The sequence below is a fragment of the Chiloscyllium punctatum genome, chromosome 38 (assembly GCF_047496795.1).
Source record: "Chiloscyllium punctatum isolate Juve2018m chromosome 38, sChiPun1.3, whole genome shotgun sequence".
NCBI classification, from domain to species: Eukaryota; Metazoa; Chordata; class Chondrichthyes; order Orectolobiformes; family Hemiscylliidae; genus Chiloscyllium; species Chiloscyllium punctatum.
The window spans coordinates 34,887,482-34,902,223 of NC_092776.1; the positions used below are offsets into that span (position 1 = coordinate 34,887,482).

Below are 14,742 nucleotides of genomic sequence, written 5' to 3' on the forward strand. Positions count from 1 at the left end.
AGCTCTGTACTTTTTAAGGGGGTTTGTTATTTGTCCTTTCATCTGTCTCTGTATAAGCTATTGTCTAAAAGGACAGATAGCACAGTGCTTAATGTAAACCCCATCCCTAAGAATAAACAACAAGTAGTATGCTGTAACCATGGTGAAAGCAATTGTAGCATAGTTATTTGGAATGGCCTTTATTGCCAATGCTAGTCCATGTCTTTAGACAGAGATCATGAAGAAAACATATCTAGTAATAGGAGTGGCAACTTACGCCAAGATCAGTTTGCCCCAAATTGCAACTGGCATCATGAGACAAACGCAGCATGTAGTGAGTCTCTGACCCTCCCCTGCATATTACTTACATTGTGGTGTCCACTCAGTCAGGGCAGATAACGGAAAGGCAATAGAAGTCATCCATTTGCTGGATTATTTAGGAGCAAATGATTAGTGGCCATTTTTTTTTTGCATTGAATTTGTTTTCCAAGCACTGTAGTGGAATAGTTTAGAGAACAGCTGACCTTATAGTGCCTGCTGAATTTTCACTGCATCTTTGAACCTTAATTTTTGACCTGAGTAATTATTAGTTGTACTGTCCAATTGAGTGATGGACATGAAACCTCTTCTGGAAAACTGTGTCCAGTTCTGGTTGTGCAGTTATAGGAAGGATATTATTAAGTTGGAGAGGGTTCAGAAGAGATTTACCAGAATGTTGCCGGGTATGGATGGTTTGAGGTATAAAAAAAGGCTGAATTTTCACACCGGAGCATAGGAAGTTGAGAGGCGACCATACAACAGTTTATAAAATAATGAGGGATATACATGGGAACCTCAATTATCCGGCATTTGGTTATACAAATTTCAGATTATCTGAACAAGATCGCAAGCTCCCGATGCATGGCTAAACTGTGTTATCCATGGCATTCAATTATACAAAGAAAATACTCCCTGCCCATATCGTTCTGATAATTGAGGTTCCTCTGTAGATTGAGTTAATGGTAGTTGGCTTTTCCCTAGGATGGTGGATTTCAAGACCAGGGGACACATTTTTAAGGAGAGAGATTTAAAAAAGACACAAGGGGTAAATGTTTTACACAGAGGGTGCTTCGTGTGTGGAATGAACTTCCAGAGGAAGTGGTGGATGTAGGTACAGTTACAATGTTTAAAAGACATTTAGATAAGTACATGAATAGGAAAGGTTTGGAGTGGCGCAAGCTAGGAGCGGGCAGGTGGAACTACTTTAGTTTGGGATTATGTTCAGCATGGTTTGGTTAGACCGAAGGGTCTCTTTCCTTGTTGTATGACTCTATGACTATGAGGAAGTAGGTGACCATTTCTGATGATACAGAGCACACCAAAAGATTTGGGAGTATTTTGGTTGGGTAGGGAGTTCATTGAAAAAAGTGATTTGCTCTATTAAACCGCCTCAAAACTGAGGAAAAGGAAAATACAATAAGAGCAGCATCAAATTCAATTATCCAAAGTAGATGGTGCAATCACTTGGGGATAACAAAGATGAACCCTAACTGTAGGTGCTACGTGCCCTGGCCATACTTGCTTGTTATCATAGTGACACTGACCAAGTCTTGTGGAACAGGACATATTTTGTTTTATCACATTTTTAAGAGGTCATTCATACACTGAATGTACATTGTCATCAAAAGTTTTTGTGGCACTTACTTGGAAATGTGACATCATTTTGATCCATTGAGAATCAAAATGATTCTCAACTTACTTTCAATAAGCCAAATGGCTTCCTGCTGTGCCATAATGTCTGATTATTTTAATAGCTCCAACAAAATAAACAGCTCACTGTGACACGTGAATCAATAAGTGTTCAAACGAGATATGTGGAGGGAACAACTGTGGGATGAGTAGTCAGAAAAGCAATTTGTTCCTACCATTTGAGCTAGTTCAGTGCTTTTTTTTAATGATACCAAATTCATCTTTTTATCTGTGTTTTGTTCAAATTGGAACGCGAAACAGAGCAGGAAACGGAAGTGAGATTATTTTAACTGTGGACTTGAAGAGGGAGGGGAAGTTTAACAACACTCATTTAATTTCCTAGTTGCACTTCAGCATTTAAAGATCATTTCACTCTGTCCTTTCAGAATCAAAGTCTACCTCACTGTTTCTTCATTCTGTTGACAATTTTGGAAAGCAAAGATCAAGAGAATTATTTTCTCTACAAGATTTTTAAAATAGATATACTGTTTAAACATAGAATGATTTATCACCTGGATCTATGAACAAACAAACTGCGAGATTTCCTCCCAGCCCAGTGGTATAACCAATTAGAGGGCAACTAGAGGGTGCCTCACCCATTTCATTCCTGGATACCTCCTTCAATTAAGTTGGCTAAATCATAATGGGCCAGGGTGAAAAGGTACGTGTAGTCACCGAGGCTGAACCAGAAGAAAGTTTCAAAAATGTGCTCTCTGGTGTCCTTCCAAAAGTCAGCAGTATAACCAATAGCATCAACCCACTGAAACACAATCAGCTGAAGAAAAAACTTGGAAAGCTGCAAGACAATGATGAAGACTCCTCTAACACTACCACAGTATAAAATTGTTACAGGATAGCTAAACACAGGCACCTAATTAAAATGAAACTTTACTATGTTTGTAATTCCAACTATATTTTATCCTAAGTATTAAATGGCCTGTATTAAATCAGATTAAAAATCATCTGTAATTTTTGACATCATATCATATCTATTTCACAAATGTATTCTAAATACTATCCCATTGGACTCTTCATCCATTTTCTATTTTTTTGTTCTAATGTAAAAATACCTGTTTTACTTCAGTGTACCCTCAAACATTTTATTGTTTGGTTAATATGTAGGAATAGGTGTTCACAAGTGTCAATTCTGGTGATTTTCAAAGAGGAGTTCTCTTTGTAAGCCCCAGTGAGTTTTCTTATGGCCTTCTCTGCAACTTCTCTCAGTACACACCACACCTCTATGTCATCCCACCTTTTTGAAAAAAAATTCACTCGAGCGTAAGTTCACTGATTGACCAGTATTTATTGCCACCATCCCTAGCTATGCCAAAACTGAGTGGCCTGCTCAGCCATTTTCAGAGGGCAATTGAGAGTTAACCACATTGCTGTGGCTCTGGTATCATCACATGTAGGCCAGACCAGTGAGGAATTAGCGAAGTAGGTTTGTCTGACAATCAACGATTAGTTCGTGATCACCAGTAGATTCTTAATTCTAGGTTTTTTTATCTGCTACGACAGGATTCGAACCTGGATCCGCAGAGCATTCATTGAGTATCTGGGTTATTAGTCTAGTGATAATACCACTAGGCTGTTACCTCTGTGCTGTCATCCCTTTCACCAGAAGCAGAAGTACTAGCCACTGCTGAGACTTCCCAGAATTCTCTGAGCCAGCACCATTTTGTAAAACTCCGTCGTGCACCAGGTCGAATGTTACTAGCCCAGAGCTGCCCTTCAGTGTGTGTGTTGTGGGAGGAGAACCAAAAAAAAACTATGGGCATAGCATAGCTGACACTTCATTGTGATTACAAGTGTATGTTCTCAAATATATATTGCTATTTAAGAACCATGCTGCACAGGTTACCCACCCTTAGTGCCATCCCAGTTTAGAATCCAGTCTAAGGGTGAGCTATTCTTTCTGTAATGCCCAGTATAGCCTGACAGCATCAGATTGTTCAATGCTGGACTGTCACGTGAATGTCTCCAAGCAGCTGAAAACATTCAACTTGATTCAACAATAGCCAATACAAAGAAGTAAACAAACAAAAGCATTATTTGTTTCTGGGAACAGATGAGGACTGTTTGCCTTTTGCTGAACAACACATTTATAGTCAATGAGTGATCACTGCACCAGCTGATACTTATTCGAACCGGATGTAAATTAAGTCCTGTCTGGTTCCTTGTGTCTGATGCAGCACCACTCTATCATGGGAAATGTGATGTTTATCATCTGCAAAGTCTTCATCTTCCTCCTTGAAAGACTGCTCCTGCTCTCCCAACTCTTCAGCATCCAGCTCATGCTCTCTTTGCCTGCCCTTCAGGCTTCCCTTCTTCCTCCCCCAAAGACAAATTCAAGTTTTGGAGCCTGATCTTCAGTGGACCTGTCATCTGCTCCACGATGGCCCTGGTGGGTGAATGGGCTGAATTGTGGTTCCAGCCAGTGATCTATGTCTCTCAGTATATGCTTGTAAAACATCCAACCCCAACAGCTGAGCATGGGACATGGAGGATTCTGACAAGGAGGGTCCTGGAATGGACCGGTGACATAGGGACCTTATTCTGATGAATATAACATAGGCCATGTCACATAGAGAAGGTTGTGAATGCTATATCATTACTGATACCTCATCCATTCACATCCCAGATCACCCTAAGAAAGGAAGTGTTACAAATTAAAGTTTGCTGGCAAATTCTTTTTATATTATCGATAGCCAGAAAAGAGGTGCTGGAAGACTGGAGGTTGCCTAATGTGGTACCATTATTTAAGAATGGTGGTCAGGAAAAGCCAGAGAACTGTAGACTGGTGAGCCTGAACTCAGTTGTGCTAAAATTCTTGGAGAAGATTCTAAGGGACAACATTTATACGTATTTGGAAAGGCAAGGACTAATTAGGGATAGTCAACATGGCTTTCTGCATGGGAAATTGTGTTTCACTAACTTGATTGAGTTTTTTGAAGAAATAACAAAGAGGATTGATGAAGGCAGAGTGGTAGACATGATCCATAAGGACTTCAATAAGGCATTCGACAAGGTTCCTCATGGTAGGCTGGTTAGCAAGGTTGGATCCCATGGAATACAGGGAGATCTAGCCATTTGGATACAGAACAGGCTCGGTGGTAGAAGACAAAGGGTGGTGGTGGAGGGTTGTTTTTCAGACTGGAGCCAGTGACCAGTGGTGTGCCACAAGGATTTGTTTTGTTTTGTCATTTTATCTAAATAATTTGGATGGGAATAGAGGAACCATGGTTAGTAAGTTTTCAAATGACACCAAAATTAGAGGTGTACTTGACAGCGAAGAAGGTTACCTCCGAGTACAATGGAATCTTGATCAGATGGGCCAATGGGCTGAGGAGTAGCAAATGGATTTTAATTTAGATAAATGAGGTGCTGCATTTTGGAAAGGCAAATCAGAGCCAGACCTATACACTGAATGGTAAGGTTCTGGGCAGTGTTACTGGGCAAAGAGACCTTGCAGTGCAGGTTCTTAGTTCCTTGAAAATGGAGCCCCATGTTGACAAGACAGTGAAGAAGGCACTTAGTATACTTGCCTTTATTGGTCAGTGCATTGAGTAGAGGGGTTGGGAGGCCATGTTGTGGATGCACAGGACATTGGAAAACTATATTCAGTTCTGGCCTCTCTGCTAAAGGAAGGATGTTGTGAAATTTGAAAGGGTTCAGAAAAGATTTACAAGAACGCTACCAGGATTGTAGGGCTTGAACTATAGGGAGAGGCTGAATAGGCTGGGGCTGTTTTTGCCCTGTAGCATGGGAGGCTGAGGGGTGACCATAAAATCATGAGGGGCATGAATACGGTGAATAGCCAAGGCCAAGGTCTTTTCCCTGTTGTAGGGGAGTCCAAAGCTAGAGGGCATAGTTTTAAGATGAGAGGGGTAATATTTAAGAGGGATCTAAGGGGCAACCTTTTCATGCAGAGGGTGGTACGTGTATGGAATGAGCTGCCAGAGGAAGTGGTGGAGGCTGGTACAATTACAACACTTAAAAGGCACTTGGATGGGTATATGAATAGTAAGGGTTTATAGGGATATGGGCCAAATGCTGGCAAATTGGACTCAATTAGTTTAGGATATCTTGTTGGCATTGGTTAGCACTTTTGCCTCACAGCGCCAGGGACCCGGGTTTGATTCCAACCTCAGATTACTGTCTGTGTGGATTTTGCACATTCTCCCTGTGTCTGCATATAGGTCCCATATAGGTTGTCTTTGATTTATGACATTACCTCCTACACTCACATTACCATTTGGTCATGCCAACCAACTTGCTGCATTGTCCCCTTGCATAAATCAGGGAAATTGTGAGTGTTGATAACTCCCCTCACAATAACTCATGTCTTCCAATGCTCTATCATTTTCCCACCCACCAATTTTGTATGCTCAGTTTCTCCTCCTTTACAATGATTGTCCCCTCTGCATCCCAGCATGCCCACATTCCTGAAGAAGGGCTCATGCCCAAAAGATTGACTCTCCTGCTCCTTGGATGCTGCCTGACTTACTGTGCTTTTCCAGCATCACACTTTTTGACTGCTACCTCCACAACTGACTTTGCCAGTTTTCCTCCAATACCTGTCATCCCTAATACTGCCCCCACTCCCCCTGCCTTTCATTAAGCTGACCACAGACTGACCATAATCCGCATCCTTGACTCATTTGGATAGACAGCCCCAACTGATAAATGAATGCATCCCTGACTGATTGTGTATAGCTTCCGGATCGACTTGCTACTACAGTCCAGACTGGTTGCATTGGATCTGCAGGATGGCCCACGTTCTAGACAGTAGAGGTAAGGACTCCTGATGATGACTGCCATCACGGTCAACTGGCCTTGTCCAAGTCCCTGGACAGATAGGAGAGGCTGCCCTTGACTTAGATTGTCAGAAGCCCCTAATTGAAAGGTTTCTCCCTTGACTGAGGACTACTGTTCTTATCCTGAGAGACATGGTCATTTGTTTGAAGCACATGCAGTGTGTATGATGTGTAAACTGCTGGCCCATGGGACAGGTATGAGGCTCATCTAGCATAGTGCCACATAACAAGAGGTCCATTTCCTTGTCAGATCACTGTTGGTAACCCGGACAAGCTGATTGGCCTCTGGACCTACACTATAGTAAGGTGACACACATGTCCATGAGGCTTTAAGCTCTGTCTGAGGGACAATATGCAAAAGGGCTAGGCTAGGTGAGGCAGAGATTCTGTGACCATAGAAGTAGGTGCATAGTGAATGGATGCTAAGGGAACAAGCAAGGGGCCCTGATATACACCTTGGTTGTGTCTATGAGATGTGTACAATGTGTCCTGGTAGGATCATTACAAGGATATTTGTGTGATCCAGGACTGTATTTGGATTAAGTCAGAAAGATAACGCCATCACTGTGTGGTAAGTCGAGTACATGTTCATTGCCAATCTCTGTTGTCAGGTAATTCAGGTAATCACTGCTGAAGAATGTGCCCTGAGATATTGGGAATTGCGATGAAAGGTGGAGACCCAGATGAACAAACAGCAAGCTGAAACCACCAAGTATCCATCCTGATTTTCCAGTCTGGATTTATCACCATCTAGTGGGGAGATTAGGTAATAATAGCATGCTATGGATACAAATCGGCCTTTTGCTGCTCAATCTCACCCCTCAGAAATTGTTTGAAGATTGAGACTTCTATTTTTCAATGTTGAGAATTTAATTTTCCTAATTTCTGTCTGTTTTCTCAACTAAATTGCCAAACCCTTTGTCATTTATGAATTGGGAAGACTTAGCTCATACAGTTTTTTCTGATATTTATCCTTCCAAGAGTGTTGACCCATTACAAACTGTTTCAGTCACTTGTATTAGAAGAAAGAAAACGCTGCACCAAATAGTGGGGAGCCAAATTATTTAGCTGCATGTTAATATTGTTTTTATTCTGAGAATTTGCACACTGATCCATATGTGGAGCAATATTTTAATTACAATCTACCACACCGATTATTTAAAGAGTCCAGTTTTGTAAATTGTGCATAAATCCTTTACTACTAAGAAATTCCTTCTAATCCTATATCGTTTGGTCAGAAATGATTAGTTTCTTGAATCATTGTAAGATGACATTGGTTTTTGCAAATGATCATTAATTTCTGGTATTGTTGAAATGCATCTTAAAATTAACTTTTATTTAAGACTATACTGTAACAACATAGGAAGCAAATGTATATCTGTAGAAACCATATTAATTGGAACTTGTTTGAAACAATGCAGTGGAATTAACCCAGGAAATGAAACTGAGAGAAGACCTTATCTGCAGAATAGGTTTCGTAGGATACCAGCTCATCTATCTTGTTGTATTGTGTTTGGCGAAGATTGAAAGTCTAGAATATTACCATTACACGGAGGTGTTTGATGTAAGTCAACCTCCCACTCTGTATAAAGGCTAGTTTAGCCTGAACCACAGCATTAGAGGAGCTCCCTCTGCTGAATGATGTGAAGAGTGTTCAGATTTAAAGGGAAACTATCCTGTACAGCTTTTTAATGTCCTGGACTTAAATAGCCTGTGAAATCCTGTTTTTGAGTTTTGTTTCCAATTAATTATAATTGCTTTGTACATACTTGAAATTAAAACAAGTGATTTTTCTTTAATTGAAGTTAAACATAAAGCAGTCAGTTGAAAAGTTTGTTGTATTTCATCATTTTCAGCCTCAGACCACAATGTTACATGACTGTAACTTTTAAAATTTTACAGGAAGGATTTTTTCAGATGACTAGTCCAGTGATATTCGGAATTTATCCTGCATCCGGTATTATAACAGATGGCGGCTCATGGTCCCTGTCTTTGTGTCACAAGCATTCCGAGAATCAGCTCACTCAGCAGAGTATCGGCATGCACGAGTAAAACCAATCCTTTCTGCCACTTCCTTAAAATATCTGTTTTATATCGAAGTTCTGGCCATTATAATGGCCTAAACATTGCCTTACTTTGAAAGTAATTCAAACAAGTCAAAAAGACTGCTTCCAGATTAATATCTATACCAAGGAATTCCTAGGCCAATAAAAAGATGGGTGTTACAGATAGTGTCGTGCTTTGGAGTTTATGATCAGTTTTATTTGCACCTGCTTGTCACCAGTATCTAGGTCTTGCTTAATGCTTGGAAATTGTACGTCAACTATCATGATATGTTGTACCATTTCAGTAGGTTGAACGTCACTGCTGCCCAAAGCAGATTTTTTTAATGAGCCACCCACCCCTCCCCTCCAAACAGCTGTAACTCGTCTGCTTAAGAAGGGAGTGAGGCAAAAGACAGGAATTTACAGGTTGATTAGTCAACCTCAGTTGTTGGTAAGATTTTGGAGTTCGGTTGTAAAGGATGAGATTTCTGAATTCTTGAAAGTGCATGGTAAAATGGGACAAAGTCAGAATGATTTCATCAAGGGGACTTCATGCCTGACAAAGCTTTTGAATTATTTGGGGAGTTAAACAAGCAGTTTAGACAAAGGAGAGCTAGCGAATGTTATCGACTTGAACTTCCAGAAGGCCTATGACAAGGGACCATACATACAGGAGGCTGCTGAATAAGGTATGAGCGCATGGTGTTAGAGGCTAGGTACTAACATGGAAAGAAGCTTGGCTGTCTGGCAAAAAGCAGAGAGTGAGGATAAAAGAGTCCTTCTCAGGATGGTAGCTGGTGACTAGTGATGTTCTTCAAGCATCAGTTTGAGACCACAATTTTTATTTTTATACTTTAATGATCTGGATGAAGGAACTGAGGGCATTCTGGCTAAGTTTGCAGATGATGCAAAGGTAGGTGGAGGGAGTGGTAGTATTGAGAAGGTGGGGAGCAAAGAAGTAGCAGATGGAGTACAACATGGGAAAGTGTGAGGTCATGCACTTTGGTAGGAAAATTAGACGCATAGACTATTTTCTAAATCGGAAGAAAATTCAGAAATTTGAAGTACAAAGAAACTTGGGAGTCCTAACCCAGAATTCTGTTAAGGTGAACTTGCAGGTTGAGTCCGTACTTAGGAAGGCAAATGCACTGTTGGCATTTATTTCAAGAGGACTAGAATATAAAAGCAGAGAAGTACTTCTGAGATTTTATAAGGTTCTGGTCAGACCACCTGTAGAATATTGTGAGCAGGGATGATGTACTGACCCTGGAGCAGGTCCAAACGCGGTTCATGAAAATATCCCAGGATGAGAGATTTAATATATGAAGAACATTTGGGGACTCTGGGTCTATACTTGGTGGAGTTTAGAAGAATGAGGGGGGATCTAATTGAAGCATAAAAATACTGAAAGGCCTGGATAGAGTGATTTGGGAAGATATTTCCATTAGTAAGAGAGACTAGGACCTGAGGGCATAGATTTAGAATAAAGGGAAGACCCTTTAGAACGGAGATGAGGAGAAACTTCTTCAGCCAGAGGGTGGGGAATCTGTGGGATTCATTGCCACAGAAAGCTGTGGAGGCCAAGTCATTGAGTATATTTAAGAAAGATCGATAGATAGGTTCTGATTGATCAGGGGATAAAAGGTTATGAGGAAAAGGCAGCAAAATGGGGTAGAGAAACTTATGAATGAATGTATGAGCAGACTTGATGGGCTGAATGGCCTAATTTCTGCTTCTGTCTTATGGGCTAAAGCTGTGAAAACTGCTGAAGGTCCTTCCAAAGGATCCTCTAATTTAAAGTTTCATTATTCAATTTTGGGTCAAAAACGTTGTGATCCTGAAATTTAACGGCCAGAATGGAGAGGTAAACAGTGCAATTTCAGTGGGGTATTTGTCATCTGCTGTGTTATTTGAAATAAGAATAAAATGTGCAGGACAATCTCAGCAGGTTTGGCAGCATTAATGGAGAGAGAACCCGAGTTAACATTTCCAGTCTGCTATGACCCTGCTTCCTTTATACCCCATGTGCAGCACCTCTGTTTTGAACGCTTCCGGAGACTGTCATAATTTTTGTCTGTATCAGAAGCCTCCCCCTAGATTCTATGGTCATTAATTGTGCATTCACTGATGAAACTCCAACGCTGAGTGCATTCAAGGATCAGATCGTCTTGGGCAGGTGCTTATTGACCAGGATTATATTTAATAAAAGACAATAAAATTAAAAATACTGCATACGCTCCGGTCATGTTGATGTTTTACACAGACTGGAAGATGTTACAATTAGTTTGTCACAGGATTATCCAACAGACAGCTCACAACCCAGAGTCAATAAATTTCTAATGCCTTGTCTTTCTGAAATTTGCCCTGTTACTGACTTAAGTATTAAAGTGTAGGCACTCATAGAATCACAGCGGAGAAACAGAGTTTTCGGTCCAAGCAGTTGTGGAAAAATTGGACATATTTGGTCTAGCCCTGGTGGAAGGGGCATGGAACTGAGGATTGGGTTCAAGCATCCCAGGAGTTCTCTGGTATGGTGCTTTAAAAATAGCCCTATGGGAAGAGAATATTGCTGGCTAGTTCTGGGTTGGCAGTGAATCTACAGGAGTTCAGGGAAGGCCACAGTGCCATGTCCCTTTGGCGCTCACTAAACCAATGCACAGAGAAATGACACACATCTTACCCACTTCATTGGCATTGCCTTAGACTGATCCTCTTGAGGCCAAGCTGTCCCTCCTTGCAGGAAAACCCCAAAAGCCTCAAGGCAATGGAAAAAAGAATAGAAAACCAGATTGCTAGATGCGTGACATTTTTCTCCTGATATATGCACCTAGGAAGCAAAGTATTTTCAAGTTCAAATCGCAGGAAGATTCTCCACTTTGAAGTTTTATTAGGATTCATCCTAGTTTTGGATTCATCCTTCTCTAGATGATAATCAAATTGAATTAAATCCTAAAAGACTGATAATTTACTTCATAATCATATGTTTCTTACTTCATTGGTTTTCTCATTCTCTGTTCCCTTTATGTTTCTTAGAGATATATCAGTCAAAATGAAACTACTTCAGAGAACAAACCTAAACCCTGATATCACATTGTTGTCAGTCACCCTTTTCGTTGGCTTCTTAGAGGGGTCGACTTGCCTCTCATTGCTTTTTCCATTCATGCAATACTCCATAATCTACGTTGCTTTGTTGGGCACAGTACAACTTAGGAACTGTGCAGATTGAAATGCAAACCCACATCTCCTCCATGGCTCTGTCACTTCTTCATTTTAACTGTTTAACCTTACTTGGTTATGTCTCCCTTTTCCTGCCTTAATTTTTCTTAGCCTTGTAACTGCCTCCACGTTCTCCCTTTCTCAAAACCCTGTCTCCAGTGCTCAACCACTGTCTGTCCTCAGTTTGCAATACCTTCCCAATAAATACTGTTTCACTCTATTCCCTATCCCACTGTATGAAACTGAAGTGTCTATTTTTTAGACATCATTATATTTGGGATATTGTCTTAATGCTTTGTCTTAATATTCCCATACTCCATCTCTTTGTGAGAAATCAAATTGAATCCTGGAAACAGCTCAGAAACCAAGGAAAAGATCTGTGGAAGTTGGCCAGTAAAATGAGTAAAACAATGGGAACTCCAAATCATTGCAAAGTGTTAAAGGACGATAAAAAGAGCTAAAATTAATTCTGGCTTAGTGGTGCTGGAAGAGCACAGCAGTTCAGGCAGCATCCGAGGAGCAGTAAAATCGATGTTTCAGGCAAAACCTCTTCATCAGGAATACAGGCAGAGAGCCTGAAGGGTGGAGAGATAAGTGAGAGGAGGGTGGGGGTGGGGAGAAAGTTGCATAGAGTACAATAGGTGAGTGGAAGAGGGGATGAAGGTGATGGGGGGAGGGTGGAGTGGATAGGTGGGAAAGAAGATAGACAGGTAGGACAGGTCATGGGGACAGTACTGAGCTGGAAGTTTGGAAATGGGGTGAGGTGGGGGAAGGGGAAATGAGGAAACTGTTGAAGTCCACATTGATGCCCTGGGGTTGAAGTGTTCTGAGGCAGAAGATGAGGCGTTCTTCCTCCAGGCGTCTGGTGATGAGGGAGCGGCGGTGAAGGAGGCCCAGGACCTCCATGTCCTCGGCAGAGGGAGAGTTGAAATGTTGGGCCACAGGGCAGTGTGGTTGATTGGTGCGGGTGTCCCGAAGATGTTCCCTAAAGCACTCTGCTAGGAGGTGTCCAGTCTCCCCAATGAAGAGGAGACCGCATCGGGAGCAACGGATACAATAAATGATATTGGTGGATGTGCAGGTAAAACGTTGGATGTGGAAGGATCCTTTAGGGCCTTGGATGGAGATGAGGGAGGAGGTGTGGGCGCAGGTTTTGCAATTCCTGCAGTGGCAGGGGAAGGTGCCTGGATGGGAGGGTGGGTTGAAGGGGGCATGCACCTGACCAGGTAGTCATGGAGGGAACGGTCTTTGCGGAAGGCGGAAAGGGGTGGGGTCTGTTTGGTGGTGGAGTCTGTTTAGAGGTGGCGGAAATGTCGGATAATTTGATTTATGCGAAGGTTGGTGGGGTGGAAGGTGACCACCAGGGGCGTTCTGTCCTTGTTACGGTTGGAGGGGTGGGGTCAAATTAATTGTCAACTCCATCAAAGAAGAAAAGCTTTGATGAGTTGAAAAGAAACCTTGCATTTATGTTGCATTGTTGACAAGCAAAGGGCATCTCAAAGCACTCTACAATAAACAAATGCATTCACTTCTGAAATGTGGAAAACATGATTTGACCACAGCTATCTCCCACAAACAGCAATCCGATAATGACCAAATAGTCTGTGTTTTGTTGTGACATTGATTGAGGAATAGATAGTGACTAGGATGCTGAGGATAGCTCATTGTCTTTTTTCGATCTAGTGCCATATGATCCTTTAACATCCACCTAAGCGGTCACAGAGGCACAGGTTTAATGCCTCCTCTGAAAAACCAACGTTAAAAATCACACAACACCAGGTTATAGTCCAACAGGTTTAATTGGAAGCACTAGCTTTCGGAGCACTGCTCCTTCATCAGGAGGACAACCACCTGATGAAGGAGCAATGCTCCAAAAGCTAGTGCTTCCAATTAAACCTGTTGGACTATGACCAGGCGTTGTGTGATTTTTAACTTTGTACACCCCAGTCCAACACCGGCATCTCCAAATCTGAAAAAAACACACCCTCAGGAATCCAGCACTCCCTCAGTGCTGCGTTGGAGTAGATTTTTTTTCTTCAAACGTCAGTTTGGATCATAAAGGCAGAACTTTGTGGCTCAAGATAACTATCAATGGAGCCACAGGTACTACTCGGTTAGTTCAGCTCGGATCTCAACCTGAAGAAGGAAAGAAGGCAAGATACCCAAGGTTTGAGGTCTGAATCATTTGTTGAAAACATGATTCCTGACAGTAAGGTTAATTTCCTTTATTACAGATAACTTTTCAGTTTAAAACAGTTCAACTCCATTTGTGAACATAAAAACTAGAAATTTGTATTCTGCTCTGCTGTGAAGAGGTCTCGACCCCAAACCATTTTTAATCTTGATACAATCTGTGACAGGCATCGGCCCAGATTTTGTGTAACTGTGGTGAAACTAACAGTAATCATTGTTACAATGGAACAAATTAAATAAACTTCCCCAGATGGACTAGGCACCTGTCCGATCAAGTGAGGAATTCTGGAACATATCATTGTGCTCCTCCACAAACGTCAGTATGAGACTCAGCACTGGAAGACACCACAACATTAGGGTGCATACTTCCCCATTGCAATAGCAGCATTGGTAGGAAAATGCAATTCCAGCATATAGTACTCTTCAGGAGTTTCGATTGTGAGTGGAGATGTGGGGATTTACAGGTGTGAAGTTCAGGGGGACTCCCTTTCACTGGGGAAATTGAATGGATAGAGGATTGCACAGTAATGATGTTATTTGGTTGTTGACAAGCTGCCCTCATAAGCTATCTTCGGGGCACTGATCATTCCAGCTTGATTGGGAATCTGTATTGACTAAGCCATGATAGATATGGTTCATGTGGATGGAGAAAACAAGCTTCTTATCTGACAGATATGATCTCAGCATTAATTTGATTAAACCCTGCTGGTTTTCTCTAATATTTCTGGTCCTACTCCATTGAATGGCAATCCTTTCAATCTGGG

At 41.6% G+C, this 14,742-nt stretch overlaps 1 protein-coding gene across 11 annotated transcripts in view; it reads left to right on the top strand.

Moving 5' to 3' along the window:
• The window catches only part of ptprea (protein tyrosine phosphatase receptor type Ea), a 273,287-nt gene that overhangs the window by 181,831 nt on the left and 76,714 nt on the right, over positions 1 to 14,742 (top strand). The window contains exon 1 of one of the 11 annotated variants that reach the window (XM_072557609.1): positions 9,048 to 9,258. The exons of the other annotated variants lie outside the window; for them this stretch is intronic. The gene's annotated coding sequence lies outside the window, so the exon portion shown is untranslated. Of the gene's footprint in view, positions 1 to 9,047; positions 9,259 to 14,742 lie in introns of those variants that run through there. 11 annotated transcript variants of the gene reach the window in all.